Here is a 17,093-nt window from a genome sequence, read left to right as displayed (position 1 = left end):
ACAGAATCATTTGACAGCGCCATCAGTTTGGCTGCTATTTATAAACCAGTCACACCAGTTAAAAATGTAACAGTGTTTTTCTGATTAAGGTAAAAACAGCTTTCTAAGTGACAGTTTAACACGAGGCAATCGCTCTATTCCTGCGAAGCGCTGTTTTGCTAAAGCATATTAAAAGCAATTAAGCAATTTGCCTTGTTCGAAGTGAAAGCCTCTGTTTTGTTTCAGCATACAGAGCGAACTAAGGAAGACTTTCCGAGCTGTCACTTACGGCAGTGGTGCGCCGGCTCCCTCGCCGCGTGATGTGAAGACAAGTATGTCACATTTCTTGGCACGGCCGAGGCTGGCTAATCACCTCTAATTACCATCGTTCACACCCAACATATTGAAACAGGGAAATTGAGGATTATCACTATATCGACACCTGGGAAGACAATCTACCATGTAGAAATTAAAACCGGTTTCCACAGCATGTACATTTCACATGAATTGCACCACACCAAGTTTATTAGCCAAGCATTTCTCTATCCAAATACTGTATTGATTCATTGGGCAAACCTGAATTTTTGACGTAAGTCGACATGGGCTTCATATCAGTGTACTGCGTCACTGAAACAATGTACACTTTTATATTCTCCCTCCACACCCTAGTGCAGTGATTTTCAACTTTTTTACCTTGCGGCACACTAAATAGGACTTTAAAATTGCCAAGGCACACCCTAAGATCCCCACAGGGCAAAACACATTGGCCACAACAGGAAAAAAACAAACCTATTGGCCCCCACATTAAAAACAATCACACTGATCCCCACAGGTAACAAAAATAAAATACATTGGCCCTTTACATGAAAAGAAGAGACCAGTAAATAGCATTTGAACTGGTGGTGGCTGTAAATGGGTTTGGGCATCTCTAGATGTGGGGGCACACTTGTGAACAGCTCAAGGCACACTAGTGTGCCACGGCACACTGGTTGAAAAACACTGCCCTAGTGGATGGTAGGGTAAGAAATACCACCAGTTGGCACATGTCGGCTCAAAAAATGTTTTTGAGAAAGGAGGCAGTGGTAATCATGGGGAAGGGGGAGTCAGAGGCACACTTGAGGAGGCAGGGGGCAGAGACACTCATGGGAAAGGCTTGTTTATATTACGAATGACTCATGGAAGCAGATGAAGAAGGAGAAGTAAGGAGAGATGAGAGCAGGGAAATATGTGAAGGATGAGCTGTGGTGATTTCTGAAGCCTGAAATCTTCTATGAGAGCACAGCTACTGCAGTACCCCTTTTTGGCCATTGTGTGCACTATAGAGCACTACTGATCTTCTCGGTCAATCGTACTAAAATTGACACTGCTCAGCTGCCTCTTTTCATAGATTCGTTTTTTATACACCGTCCTAGACCTTCCACAACAAATGCTGCACAATGGGGAGAAGCCATCCAGTGGTTCTCGAAGGGATGAGGCCACCATGATGTGATTCATCTCAGATTGTCTCATCAACCCCAGATTGTCCACTTTGCTCTTAAAAGGTTGGTAGCATATACCAGACTGGACCATTCGTTTAGGAGTCTGGGATTGCTCTGTGATATGTGGGGCTCTCCATGACGTTCCATGTGAGTTGCCCAGCATGGCATGGCCAGTCCATGTTAGGAGTATGGTGGTTCCACTGTGGCTTGAGTTACCAGTGGGGATCCAGGTCCATATATTTAGTAAATGCCAACACTTAGTCTGAGGAACTGTGTCCCGAGAGTACATAGTAGGTGTGCACCTTGATGGGAACTCAATGGATGGGCCGTCAATGCTCTCCTGTCTGAAACCAAGCTGGGTCCGGTGTGCTTTACACATGACATTGCTAGTACTATTATTACTAGATTTTTTTTTTTATGATTGAATGTATCTGTATTTTATATTCAATTCTTTTCTTTTCTTTATTTTCCTCTGCCCGGAGCGAGTGGATAAAAGTTCTGTCTTTCTAACAAGTCAGTGAGAAGTTATGACACACACGGGAATTAAGAATTGCTCGCTGTTCAGTATTTTATCAAATATTTGTTCAGCCACATTGAAGCTGTCTAGAGTTGATAACAGTCTATAGTCCTTGATAAATTTTCCCCCTGTGATACAGGAGGTTAATAATCCGCATTCGGCTTCTTAAAGATGGCAGCCCATTGATTGCGCTCCACTGTGCAAAGTCATTAGCGGCGTAAGGAAGCCTGACTTAGATTTTCATTTTAGATTTTCAGAAAACTGAAATACTTTCTGGTAGGAGAAAACTTTTCATGTTTCTAATTTAGTAAAGTTCATTTTTACATAATCTGTTCAGTGGATGCCATTAGAGAATATAAATCTATTGATTTGTTGGAAAAGGAAATGCAGGCGGCATAAATAGTAAGTAGGGTTATATCGTTCTCCAATAGTCCTTTGGAAGTTTTTGAATGCAAATCTCGAATGTGTTTCTATTTGCCTTCTCGTCCTGCCTGTCCTGTCAGTGGAGCGGTATGAAGGAAACGTGGCTCTAGAATTTACACATGTAACATGTAACAAATAACCATGTCTGTCATTATGATGACATCACTTATGACAACTGTCACATGTGACCGACCACCTTGCATGACCTCTAATTATCCTGGAAAGAGATAAAATAAAAGCATAATTCATTATTACCCAGAATATCCTGGGGGTTCCCAAATTAGATGGGGGGGGGGGGGGGGGGGGGGTGCACATTGTGGAAGAATATGCATCCTTCCCCTCTGTTAATACACAAGCCAAAATAAAATGTATTTATTGCTCCATCTGTCTGTGTAGTAAAGAAGCATGACCGGCCCTCTTACACTATGACATCACTCCTCAAATTTTTGGATTAGAAAATAATGAGAACTTGCCAAAGAAAAAAATATTTATTGCTCCATCTGTCTGTGTGTATGTCCCAAGAATGCTCCGCCCACTTATACTATGACATCACTCATTAAGTCAATTAAAGGAAAAGACACAGGGGAGATATAGAAAAAAAAGAAGTAACCAAAGTTAACTTGGGTGCTGGTATGAGTCTGGTACTCTAACAGCTGCTGCTTAAAAGTGGAGTAGTCGGCTCTCAAGGTAACACAGCAAAGAAAAAGAGGAAAGCAGCATTTAAAAAGCACAAGTGAATAACGAAAAACCAGTTTTACTCTAAAACATTCTAAAAATATATATAATTAAAAGAAATATATGAATAAAACACAATTAACAAGTCTAACGATAGGGAAATGAACACCACTGTATAGTTGGTAATTAATTGGATTAATACTCCTTCAGGAGTTAAAAGTTCCATAATGTTAGCTGTAGTGGTTTACTACACATCTGGCTGCTGCAGGAAGGAATGCGGAGCACAATGTCCCAAACGATCCAATGATAAAGTCCTCTCTGGTGATACAGCTTTGCCAACCAGTCAGTGGTGTAGCTTGGCTCCACGGTGCCCGGAGCAAGGGCATGTTTCGCGCCCCCCCCCCCCGCGCGCGCTGTCGTCATGGCACCGCATCCCTGCCTCCGGCGTCCCAAACTGGGGCATGCGCAGTGAGAGCGCTCGCCGGGTTTTAACTGTCCCCACAGACTTGCATGAGGTTAACACTGAGCTAAAAAATAGAATAAAGTTGCTCAATAAATAATGCGATAAAAAATGAGGGTGAAAATCCCCCTCTGCTAGCAAAAGGCACAGATGAGGGTCAGGGGCGGGCTGGGCCGGGGGGCAGGGTGCCATCTGCCCCCCAGGCCGCTCTGGCTGCTGTGCTGCGGGCCGCGCCGCCGCGGCCGTGTTCGCGGCCGCTTTGCTTTTTTTTTTTCCTGCCGGCGGCCATGTTCCTGTGGTTTTTTTATATGATATCTGCGGGCTGCGGCCACAGGAACATGGCCGCCGGCCTCCACGGCTACGTGGAGGAGGGCTCCGGCCGGCAGCCTGTTCCCTCTTGTCCCCGGCGGGCGGCAGTGGCAGTCAGTCGGCAGACGCTGGGTGCGGTGGGGACGTCATGACGTTGACGCCTCCCACCCACGCGTCTGCACTGGACTGGAGGAAGGCTGGGGGGCCGCCCATTAAACTACTCGTGGCGTGGGGGACACTTCAGGAGGCCGCCGCCGCAGAGACGCAGAGAGAGGGGAACTGAAATTTGACAGTGACAGACACAGTAGTAAGTTAACATAAAAAACTACATATCTGCTGTGCTGTTCAGTTTCATGTATATTAATAATAATGCCATGACACCACAGGCTGCTCCACCTGTATAATAATTTGTGTCATGGCATCTCCTATATATTTGGCTACATCTGTCACTCAAAGTGGGTGTCTGTGTCTATAACGCTCTGTTCCTGGACTTTCCTCTTAATGTGTGATTGCCTTCATCTGTGCTGAACACCTTTCTGAGAAATTAACCTGTTTAAAACAGGTGATGGCAATCATACATTAAGTGGAAGTCTAGAAACAGAGCATTGTGTCCCTCCTGGAGAGGGTCATGTTGGGAGGTATGTGACAGAGAACCAGCCCAGTGAGCCCACAGACAGTGCCAGACACCCACTGCCTTAACATGTTGCCCAGCACTGCTACTCCACAGCCACCAGGTGAGCGCCCCCCTCCCGCGATTTGCGGCAAAACCTCCCCCCCCCGCGCGCCCCCCCCCCTCCCGCGATTTGCGGCAAAAATACCAGCTCCCCCGCGACCCCCCCTACCGCGATTCGCAGCAAAAACACCCCCGCGACCCCCCCTCCTGCGATTCGCTGCAAAAAGAACCCCCCCACGACCCCTCCCGCAATTCGCGGCATAACCACCACCCCGCGACCCCCCCCTCCCACGAATCGCGGCAAACCCTCCCCCGTGCCCCCCCCCCCCGATTCGCGGAAAAAACACCCCCCCGCGACCTCCCTCCCGCGATTCGCGGCAAAAAGAACCCCCCGCGACCCCCCCTTGCACGATTGGCGGCACCCCCCCTGCGACCCCCCTCCCGCGATTCGCGGCACCCCCCCCCCCCGCAATTCGCAGCAGCCCCAGGATTAAATGGCACATGCAAAACACTGACATGGCTATGGTCGACAATGAAAAAGGTTGACATGAGTTTTTGAAGATTTATTTTTAATTTTTTTAATTTTTTCATATTCATTGTCATGTGTCGACATGGACACCAATGAAGTGGCACACTTATGTCAACATTTACATGTGTTGACCTTTCTGTGTTGATTTTTTCTTGTGGCGATTCGCGTCACACCCCCCGCAACCCCCCCTCCCGCGATTCGCGGCACCCCCCGTGACCCCCCACCTCCCGCAATTCGCGGCAACCCCCCACCGGAACTTCTGTGAACCCCGCCCTCCCGCGATTCGCGGCACCCACCCCCGCGACCCCCCCTCCCGCAATTCGCGGCACCCCCCCGTGATTCGCGGCAGCTCCAGAATTTTATTGCACATGGAAAACACTGACATGGCTATGGTCGACAATGAAAAAGGTTGACATGAGTTTTTGAAGTTTTTTTGTCATTTTTTGAATATTTTCATATTCATTCTCATGTGTCGACATGGACACCAATGTAGTGCCACACTTATGTCAACATTTACATGTGTTGACCTTTCTGTGTTGATTTTTTTCTTGTGGCGATTCGCGTCACACCCCCCGCAACCCCCCCTCCGGCGATTCGCGGCACCCCGGCACCCCCCAGCGACCCCCCCCCCTCCCGCAATTCGCGGCAACCCCCCACCGGAACCCCCATGATCCCCGCTCTACCGCGATTCGCGGCACCCACCCCCCGCAACCCCCCCCCTCCCGCAAATCGCGGCACCCCCCGCGATTCGCGGCAGCCCCAGGATTAAATGGCACATGCAAAACACTGGCACGGCTATGGTCGACAATGAAAAAGGTTGACATGAGTTTTTGAAGATTTATTTCATTTTTTGAATGTTTTCATATTCATTGTCATGTGTCAACATGGACACCAATGAAGTGGCACACTTATGTCAACATTTACATGTGTTGACCTTTCTGTGTTGAGTTTTTCTTGTGGCGATTCGCGTCACACACCCCCGCAAACCCCCCTCCCGCGATTCGCGGCACCCCCCGTGACCCCCCACCTCCCGCAATTCGCGGCAACCCCCCACCGGAACCCCTGTGAACCCCGCCCTCCCGCGATTCGCGGCACCCAACCCCGCGACCCCCCCCTCCCGCAATTCGCGGCACCCCCCGTGATTCGCGGCAGCTCCAGAATTAAATTGCACATGGAAAACACTGACATGGCTATGGTCGACAATGAAAAAGGTTGACATGAGTTTTTTAAGTTTTTTTTTTCATTTTTTGAATGTTTTCATATTCATTCTCATGTGTCGACATGGACACCAATGAAGTGCCACATTTATGTCAACATTTACATGTGTTGACCTTTCTGTGTTGATTTTTTCTTGTGGCGATTCGCGTCACACCCCCCCACCCCCCGCAAACCCCACTCCCGCGATTCACGGCACACACACACACCCCCGCGATTCTCGGCACCCCACCCCGTGACCCCCCCTCCCGTGATTCACGGCACATCCCCCGCGACCCCCCCTACCATGATTCGCCACAACCCCCGCCCCCGTAACCCCCCTCCCGCGATTTGCGGCAACCCACTCCGCGACCCCCCTCCCGCGATTCTCTGCAATCCCTCCCCTCCCGCGATTCGCAGCATCCACCCCCCCACAACCCCCCCCCCCTCCTGCAATTCGCGGCACCCCCCGCGACCCCCCCTCCTGCAATTCGCGGCACCCTCCGCGACCCCCCCTCCCGCGATTCGCGGACACCTAAGTTGCAATACAGGGCATATTTCATACAATTCTAACCATATTTCTCATATACAAACGTTCACAAATTAAGGGGGCGCAGCCCCTTACGACGGTGTGAAGAGCGCCCGTAGGGCGCGATGAATCACCTAGTTACTATTAATAATAGTAATGCCATGACACAAATTATTATACAGGGGGAGCAGCCTGTGGTGTCATGGCATTACTTTTATATAATACTGGGGGAGCAGCCTGTGGTGTCATTATTATTGTACAGGGGGAGCAGCCTGTGGTGTCATGGCATTATGCCATGACACCACAGGCTGCTCCCTCTGCATAATAATACCATGACACCACAGGCTGCTCCCCCTGTATAATATTAAAGTAATGCCATGACACCACAGGCTTCTCCCTCTGTATAATAATAATGCAATGACGCCACAGGCTGCTCCCCCGTATAATAATTTGTGTCATGGCATTACTATTATTATATTATACAGCGGGAGCAGCCTGTGGTGTCATTGCATTATTATTATACAGCTGGAGCAGCCTGTGGTGTCATTGCATTATTATTATACAGCGGGAGCAGCCTGTGGTGTCATTGCATTATGCCATGACACCACAGGCTGCTCCCTCTGTATAATAATAACGCCATGACACCACAGGCTGCTCCCCCTGTATAATATAAAAGTAATGCCATGACACCACAGGCTGCTCCCTCTGTATAATAATAATGCAATGACACCACAGGCTGCTCCCCCTGTATAATAATTTGTGTCATGGCATTACTATTATTATATTATACAGCGGGAGCAGCCTGTGGTGTCATTGCATTATTATTATACAGCGGGAGCAGCCTGTGGTGTCATTGCATTATTATTATACAGCGGGAGCAGCATGTGGTGTCATTGCATTATTATTATACAGAGGGAGCAGCCAGTGGTGTCATAGCATTACTTTTATATTATACAGGGGGAGCAACCTGTGGTGTCATAATTATTATTGTACAGGGGGATCAGCCTGTGGTGTCATGGCATTATGCCATGACACCACAGGCTGCTCCCTCTGCATAATAATAATAATAATGCCATGACACCACATGCTGCTCCCCCTGTATAATATAAAAGTAATGCCATGACACCACAGGCTGCTCCCTCTGTATAATAATAATAATGCAATGACGCCACAGGCTGCTCCCCCTGTATAATAATTTGTGTCATGGCATTACAATTGTTATATTATACAGCGGGAGCAGCCTGTGGTGTCTTTGCATTATTATTGTACAGCGGGAGCAGCCTGTGGTGTCATTGCATTATTATTATACAGCGGGAGCAGCCTGTGGTGTCATGGCATTATTATTATACAGAGGGAGCAGCCAGTGGTGTCATAGCATTACTTTTATATTATACAGGGGGAGCAACCTGTGGTGTCATAATTATTATTGTACAGGGGGAGCAGCCTGTGGTGTCATGGCATTATGCCATGACACCACAGGCTGCTCCCTCTGCATAATAATAATGCCATGACACCACAGGCTGCTCCCCCTGTATAATATAAAAGTAATGCCATGACACCACAGGCTGCTCCCTCTGTATAATAATAATAATGCAATGACGCCACAGGCTGCTCCCCCTGTATAATAATTTGTGTCATGGCATTACAATTGTTATATTATACAGCGGGAGCAGCCTGTGGTGTCTTTGCATTATTATTGTACAGCGGGAGCAGCCTGTGGTGTCATTGCATTATTATTATACAGCGGGAGCAGCCTGTGGTGTCATGGCATTATTATTATTATACAGAGGGAGCAGCCAGTGGTGTCATAGCATTACTTTTATATTATACAGGGGGAGCAACCTGTGGTGTCATAATTATTATTGTACAGGGGGAGCAGCCTGTGGTGTCATGGCATTATGCCATGACACCACAGGCTGCTCCCTCTGCATAATAATAATGCCATGACACCACAGGCTGCTCCCCCTGTATAATATAAAAGTAATGCCATGACACCACAGGCTGCTCCCTCTGTATAATAATAATGCCATGACACCACAGGCTGCTCCCTCTGTATAATATAATAATAGTAATGCCATGACACAAATTATTATACAGGGGGAGCAGCCTGTGGCATCATGGCATTATTATTATACAGAGGGAGCAGCCTGTGGTGTCCTGTCTTTTACGCAGGGGTGCAGCCTGTGGTGTCCTGTCTTTTATGCAGGGTTGCAGCCTGTGGTGTCTTGTTCTTTATTTATGCAGGAGAGCAGCCTGTGGTGTCCTGTTCTTTATTTATGCAGGAGAGCAGCCTGTGGTGTCCTGTCTTTTACGCAGGGGTGCAGCCTGTGGTGTCTTGTTCTTTATTTATTTATTTAATTAAAAACCTGCATTTAACAATGCGCTACTTATGGGCCACTTATGCGCTACTTATGGGCCAGTGCTCTTGACTTGCCCCCCCAGGCTAAAAGTTGCCAGCCAGCCCCTGGATGGGGGTCAGGGATTAGTCCTGCCTGTTCCATACCTCCCAACATGACCCTCTCCAGGAGGGACACATTGCTCTGTTCCTGCACTTCCCTCTTCATTTATGATTGCCGTCACCTGTTTCACACAGGTTAATTGATTAGAAAGGTGCTTCAACACAGGTAATGGCAATCATTAATTAAGGGAGAAGTCCAGAAATAGAGCAATGTGTCCCTCCTGGAGAGGGTCATGTTGGGAGGTATGCTGTTCCTCTGGGTACCCTTGGAGATAGGGCCACACTGGCCAACTCACATGCCCTAGGCTGGTGTCTGGGGTGGCCTGGTTCCAGACCTTCCTATTCTGTACCACCGGATGCTGGGGGCCATCACTGGTCGCTGCCTGATGTGGGGTGCTGCTGTGGGGGGTCAGTTGCTGTGGCCAGGTAGGTGCTGGCTCCCTGCCGCTCTGGCTGTTGCCAGGCGACACTGGGTACTGCGGCCAGGTGCTGGGTACATAGGCTGGGTACAAGGCCTGGGCTCTCCTTCTCTCCTGTGGCCACCAGGACTTGCATCCACCAGGACTTGCGGAACAAGGAGGCCACATTGGGCGTGGAGAGGAGAAGTGCCTGGTCCCTGGAGATGAAGAGGAAGCCCGGGGTCGGGGGTCAGTCCGATGAGGAGGAGGAGGAGAGTGAAGCTGCTCCGGCGCCAGGTGACATGTCGGCGCCCGGAGCCCCGCCGACTCCGCCCTAGCTACGCCTCTGCAGTTGGTATATGTAGCAATGTGGGTCATGTTAAAGGTGAAAATATGGTGTCCAAAGTAATGCAGAGTGGTGCTCAACGTCCTAGGAAAAGTTTTGTAATGGCACTGACGCATTTCGCTGCCCAATGTCTATCTCAAGCTGAGAAAGCTGCTAGTCATTGGGAAGTGAAACAACAGTCAATAGGGTTGACCCCAAAAGATCGCTATGGAAGAACTGTCAACATACAAAAGGTTGAATTTAACAAAAGTTCAAGAGGAAAACGGTAGACACCTGAAAAGGTTGACATTTTCATGTTTTTTGTGTCAACACCTGTTGACGTGGGCCCAATTACTGTAGCATGTAGCCACGCATGGCTCGACTCACCCAATTGTAGTTCACATGGATCATTAAGCACGAAATAGTCCAAGAAAAGAAAAATTGTGTGTGTGTGTGGGGGGGGGGGGGGGGATGGGGGATGGGGACGACCATGTCGACCTTTTCATGTGTCATACCGACTGTTTTTGTTTGTGTCAACATTATGACAATGTCGACCTATTGCATGACAACCATATAGTGTCAACCTAGACACTGTTGACCTTTCATCCAGGTACTGTTAGTCCAGATGCACTGCTAGAACTCCAGTAGTTGAGTAATTGCCAGATTCTTGTAGAGAGCAAAAAGTATACTCGCAGCCTATCAAACAGGTCAGCACCACCCATAGCCACCCTACCGAATGCGCAGGCCCTCCACCATTGAAAAATCTGCCAAATTGGGACCCATACGCATGTGTCTGAATCAGCCCCAAAGTTTGCCCCGAGCCCTGTCAAATCAATGCTGACATGATGACATCACAAATGACATGGCTCTAGATTTTTTGCTTCCTGCCGTACTGAGCATTACTGACATGATGACATCACAAATGACATGGCTTTAGATTTTTTGCTCCCTGTCGTACTGAGCATTACTGACATGATGACATCACAAATGACATGGCTCTTGATTTTTTGCTCGTTGCCGTACTGAGCATTACTGACATGATGACATCACAAATGACATGGCTCTAGATTTTTTGCTCCCTGTCGTACTGAGCAGTACTGACATGATGACATCACAAATGACATGGCTCTAGATTTTTTTGGGTACACAATCATGACTGGAAATTTGTGCTCAGTTCAGCGCTTTTGTTTGCGTATTAGGAAACCCAGTAATCCTGTGTGAGACAAGCTCACACCCTTTATGACGTATGACATTTCAATGACATTTTACCCACACGCCCCGTCTTATTATTGTCCTGGCTCCGAGCCAGGCACATCTGGATTTTGGGTTTCATTTGTTTTCATCAGGGAAATAAAAAATAAATGTAATCTAAGACTGACAAGGGAAAGAATGCGAGGGCCCATTTAGAGAACAGCAACAAATAAACGAGGTTGCAAATCTTGTAGGAGCGACTCGTTATTCCGCGCATACATTAGGTGAGACGTTCACAATAACTGTGCGCCGGACATAATGACCTGTCACAAACAAGGATTCGGAAATCTCTGCCAATGACATGCAGCAGTTCTCTGGTTGTTGAAATGTCTTATACGTTACATAATTCATTTTATTTATGCCACCGAGACAATGAAGTGCATAACGATTTTATTTTTCATTTTTGCAATACATTACCATTTTATTTTGTCTTGCAAACATGGCTTTTTTTTAAGTCACATTCCTTATTAGACAATGGATGGCATGTACTATAGAATTGTAAGCAAAACATGGAAACTCCCGTTTTACTGAGTTTGGGCCACATTCCTGCGGTATATGGTGAACCACTGAAGGTGGAAATGGATTAGGTGGACACATAAAAAGGTCGACAGGGTTGGAAGCATTCAGTTGACAGTAAAAAGGTCAACATGCGTTTAAAAAAAAAATTGTGCCGACAGGCGTTATTTCATGCCCTGCCGTCCACTAGAGCGTGGAGGGAGAATAGAATAGTGTGCCGAAGCATGGTGAGCGCATCGGTACACTTTGACGGTGTCCATGTCGACATTCGGGACAAAAAAGTGAAAAACTCACATCAACCTTTTTACGGTTGATCTAGCCATTGTAGAACTAAAGCTTGCGTTGACCTTCCAACCCTGTCGACCTTAGCCATGTTGACCTGTCGACATTCTGTGTTTGACCCAATGCATGTTGACCTAATATGGGTCAATCCAATGAACCATACACACAGGGCCGTCTTAACATTAGGAAGGGCCCCTGGGCAACCTAGTTCACTGGACCCCCCCCCCCCCAATTAGTTTGCCCAGGAGCCCACAGTCACCTCCCCAACCCTCACCTCTCTGGCTCCGTGCGGCAGCCAGTCAGCTTCCGGCGGCCGGGGATCCGATCATCTTCGCTGGGGGATCCGGGCAGCGGGATCAGGGCAGCGGCGGTAGCTAGGAGCCTGCCCTGAAGTGGCAAAGCGCTATTAACTGGCGGGGCGGGAAGCGCTGTTGCATTTGAAAAGACTGGCCAGACGCTGATTGGCTGAATTCAGCCAATCAGCGTTCGGCCAGTCTTTTCAAATGCAGCAGCGCTTCCCGCCCCACCGGCAAATAGCGCTAATGGGAAAGATGGTGGCCGGGTGGCCGGGATCCGACCATCCTCGCTGGGGAAGGGGATCAGGGCGGCGGTGGCGGTAGCTAGGAGCCCGAAGCGGCGAAGCACTATTTGTCGGCGGGGGCGGGGGCGGGAAGCGCTGTTGAATTTGAAAAGACTGGCCGGATGCTGATTGGCTGAATTCAGCCAATCAGCATTCAGCCAGTCATTTTAAATGCAGCAGCGCTTCTCGCCCCCCCTGCCGGCAAATAGCGCTTCGCCGCTTCGGGCTCCTAGCTACCGCCACCGATGCCCTGATCCCCCTGCCGGATCACCCAGTGAGGGTGATCAGAACCCCGGCACACGGACCCCCGAAATTAAATTCACTGCTAGCTAGGAGGTGAAGCGCTATTTGCCGGCGGGGTGGGAAGCGCTGTTGCCTTTTCAAAGACTGGCCGGATGCTGATTTTCTGAATTCAGCCAATCAGCGTCCGGCCAGTCTATTCAAATGCAACAGCGCTTCCCGCCCCGCCGGCAAATAGAGCTTCGCCGAATCAGGCTTCTAGCTACCGCCACCGCCCTGATCCCCCTGCCCGGATCCCCCAGCGAGGGTGAGCGGATTCCCGGACCCCGGCCACCATCTTTCCCATTGGGCTGGGCCGGGGGCCCCTAGGTCCCCCGGGCAACTGCCCATCGTGCCCAATGGGAAAGACGGCACTGCATACACATTGCTATATATGGAGTAATAGCATCACTGCCTCACAGCACTGAGGTTATGGGTTTGATTCCCACCATGGCCTGGACTGTGTGGACTTTGTATATTTCCCCGGTGCTTGGGTGGGTTTCTTCTGGGTACTCCCACAATTCAAAAATGTACTGGTAGGTCAACTGGCTCCTGACAGAAATTAACCCTAGTGTGTGCGTGTAGGTGTGTTTAGAGCAGACTAGATGGGCCATTTTAATCTATGTTACCAAGCTCCAGAGCTTGGACCTGGTGGGTAATTGCATCTTCATATTATGCTACCCAATAGAAGCTTATGGGCTTCTATTTCACTTTGTCCACGAGTGGCATCCAATCAGATACCTCCAAGCTCCCCTTGTGGTAGAGCACGTCACACGGAAGTCCCTCTTTAGCAACGGACAGCTGGTATTAGGTGAGCTGTCCTTTTTGTTTAAATTGTATTTTTAGAGACATTAAGGGCCAGGTGTATCAAGCTTCAAACAGTGATAAATAACCAGCCAATTGTTATTGTTAGTTTAAGGCTTAAAATAACACTTACATTTTTTTCTGACTTGGGATAACAGTGCTGTGAAAGGACAGAAAATTCTCCTTGGCTTAACCTCGCTGCCCCTTCACACATAAGCGTTGAATAGGGATCTGAGGTTAGATTTGTACTAAAGGAAGCACTAGAAAATTCTCTGGGCTGCAAGCCAAATACGGGTACCAGGGAAATCAATCTACCCGGCTGCCCACTTCATTTAGAAAGTGTTTGGGGAGACTTGCCTACTCGTGCTGGGGATTCAGGAGGCCCACCTGAGAATCAGGAGCCTCCTAGACATGTCTGGAGAGCAAGTATAGTAAATACCATAATACCTCATTTCTCGTCTAACTCAATGTAAAACATGTGTTAAAATATTTTAGACAAATTAAAACTAAAATGACACAAATCTCTTTACAGGAAACTGATTTAATGAGATGAGGGAAAAACCAGCGTCCAGAATGATTAATATTAATATTCTCATTTATAACATTCTCACTGTAAAGTACATCTGTCTTCGGTGCATGTACAAGTCAAAAGGCAGGAAAATCATTAAGTTACAGGTACAGATTCCCAATCCTGTGCAGAAGTGCCCACAGCACCGTATGTTTGCAACTATATGCAAACGCCTTCCCAATACAAGGACGAATACACCCACTTGTAGCATCCCTACACATACTAATACCGGTTAGTGTGTCTTTATACTCAACCATCGGTCACATGGTCATAACTTGTGCCAGACAAACGGCCCTTGCAGTTTCTCTGTCTGACCATGGCGTCCTGTGTGTGCGGCTCTGTACGTTTACTAGCCCCCTCACCGGACCCTCTTAACAGAAGTGCAGGCCCCTGGGCAAAGCAATGCACTGGGGCTCCTTCTGACCAATTTGTATATAGCAGACACGTATCACAGACAGGTGTATGGTGCAGGTACTATTTGTATCCTGCAGCTTACAATGGAGGGTAATGGAGGTCTCTCTTCTACTTGGCGTCCAGACTTTGAAGCTGGAGTCTGTGAGGGCTTATAGCCGGGCTAGCGCTGCGGCGCTACATAGGAACTCACCCAGCGGTGATTGACAGGGCAAGGAACCGCTGGGGCTCTCAGGGCACGCTGATGTGTGTAATGGCGCCGTCCTTTTTCCCTGTCACTGCAGCACTACGCAGGATCACCTCAGTACTGGTGCACTAACGGACAACTCTTTCACATCGCAAGTGTCTCCTCTCCTCAGTGTCAGGAAAGGCGCGCTGATAAGGGACTCGCTGGGCGCGCCGTCACTCACAGGAGACAGAGCGCGGGGATCATGGGGGATGCCAACATGCAGGGATGGTAAGCACAGTGGGACAAACAGCCTGGAGGCTGCCACTGGTGCTTACCCAATCCAGTGGGAGGTGGAGGGTCATCAGCCATGGGTCCCTAGAATCCTTGGGCCCCTGGGCAACTGCCCATTAAGCCCATTGGGAAAGATGGCACTGCCCCATACAATCTCCGCCCACAACATTTCTGTACATCTGTGCCCATCACAACAGCGCTTAGTTGGTATACTTGGTGTTGTGCGTAGGAGTTTTTAGACATTTTTATGCATGTGTAATTGCAAAAAATCACTCAAGTACGTGAACATCATCATTGTGGGCCTTATTCTAGTTCACTCTTTCTGACAAAATCCTTCTTAAGGTGCGTACACACCGGGGGGAGATATATTGCTTGCAATATATTGCTGAGCAATATATTGCTCAGTGTCTCCTTTTCATCAGCGACCAGAGATGGTCGCTGATGAAAAGGAACCTCTGCTGGGGGAGCCGCAGAGGTAATTAGCTGGTCGCAGGAGCAAGCTCCTGCGACCAGCAATTACAATGGGGCTGAAAACGCATACCTCCCAACTGTCACGATTTTAGAGGGACAGTCCCGATTTTCGGGTCCTGTCCCGCTGTCCCACCCGCGGCAGGCATTGTCCCGCTGCGGGGGGGTGACAGTTGGGAGACCCCCAATCTAATAGAATAGACGCTGTGCGCATGCGCACAGCGTCTATTCTCGTATGAAAATGAGGTTGCGGCTAATTAGCATAAGCAGCGCCCTCATTTGCATACGCCACACCCCTTTTCGGGCCTATTTCATACGGACAGAAGTTGGAAGGTATGAAAACGGGAGCGCGCACCCGGCGATTTATCCCCGGGGCACACTTCCATCACTGGCAATATGGTCACCTGCGACCATATTCCCAGCGATTATAGCCCCTATTGCCCCCGTGTGTACACAGCATAAGATGGACAAAACCATGTGCACTGCAGGTGGGGCAGATGTAACTTGTGCAGAGAGAATTAGATTTGGGTGGGGTATACTTCAAAGTGAGATTCTCGGCTTCTCGGCCTTTTGGCTAAGATCAAGTGTAGTATCTGTTCTTATCAGTGGGTATGGACTGGCCTCTGGCAGAGAATAGAGAAAGGTGGGACTGAGTAGCTGCTCTGATGGGCGGAGGGTGTGGGACCCCTCTGTTTTTTCCCGGGAGCAGTGAAAAGTCTCACTAAGTATCTTCACCTCTGCCTTTGGTAGGAGGTGTTGTTTCCGTAAATCCACTGGTAAGAGGGGGGGAGAAACACTGGGCCTAGTAGATTGATTCTCTTGACGGGGTTCGTAGCCCCCGAAGGATGAGTCAGCGAAAGGCTCAGTCTAGTATCCATTCCCAGGGAGCGGAGAAAAGCTGAGACCGAGTAGATTGGTCCAGGTTGGCTAACCACCAGCCTGGGCACAGCGAAAAGCTCAGCCTAGTATCTTAACCCTGGGAGCGGAGAAACACTGGGACTGAGTAGATTGCTCTTCCGAGGGGGGTGCAGCCCCTAAGGGAGTCTTTCGAAAAGCCCAGTGGAGTACCCATTCCCATGCCGGGGGCTGGAAAATGCCTGCTGGTGAGACGGAGAAAAGCTTGGTCGGACGCTGAAGGGTCGGCTGCCTGGAGCCCGAGGCTGCACTGTGCCCCCGGGGAAACTCGGGGGTGCCTGATTTGCACTGGTGATGTCCAGCACCATGCACTGAATGGCACACACACTGTGCACTTCCCTCTAGGTTAGGCTACACGTCCTTACCTCGTCCTTTTGGATGGGGTAGGACAATTTTTTACACCCCCACCCCGGCCTTCTGGCTAGGGCCTCTTTAATTTATTTCTTTGATTTGCACTTTTGAGCACTTCACGTTTTTCGTTAGTTTTGTCACGTTTTTTGATTTGGGTAGTGCGGCTGTCCCTAACAGGCCTTCCGTTCCCCAAACGTGGCTGGGACTCTTCACCTTTTGGGGAGAGTCCCGGTCCCCTCGAGGGCAACCCCGAGCCGCAAG

The 17,093-nt window shown here is 49.1% G+C and overlaps 1 protein-coding gene and 1 pseudogene across 2 annotated transcripts in view; both read left to right on the top strand.

Annotated features, from left to right (window-relative positions):
* Positions 1-17,093, top strand: part of SORCS2 (sortilin related VPS10 domain containing receptor 2) — a 719,220-nt gene that overhangs the window by 64,535 nt on the left and 637,592 nt on the right. The window lies entirely within an intron of this gene.
* On the top strand, positions 16,121-16,256 carry LOC146045361 (U2 spliceosomal RNA; annotated as a pseudogene).

The sequence above is a fragment of the Crinia signifera genome, chromosome 1, assembly GCF_055691185.1.
Source record: "Crinia signifera chromosome 1, ASM5569118v1, whole genome shotgun sequence".
Taxonomy (NCBI): Eukaryota; Metazoa; Chordata; class Amphibia; order Anura; family Myobatrachidae; genus Crinia; species Crinia signifera.
This window is presented reverse-complemented; position numbering and strand designations above follow the sequence as displayed.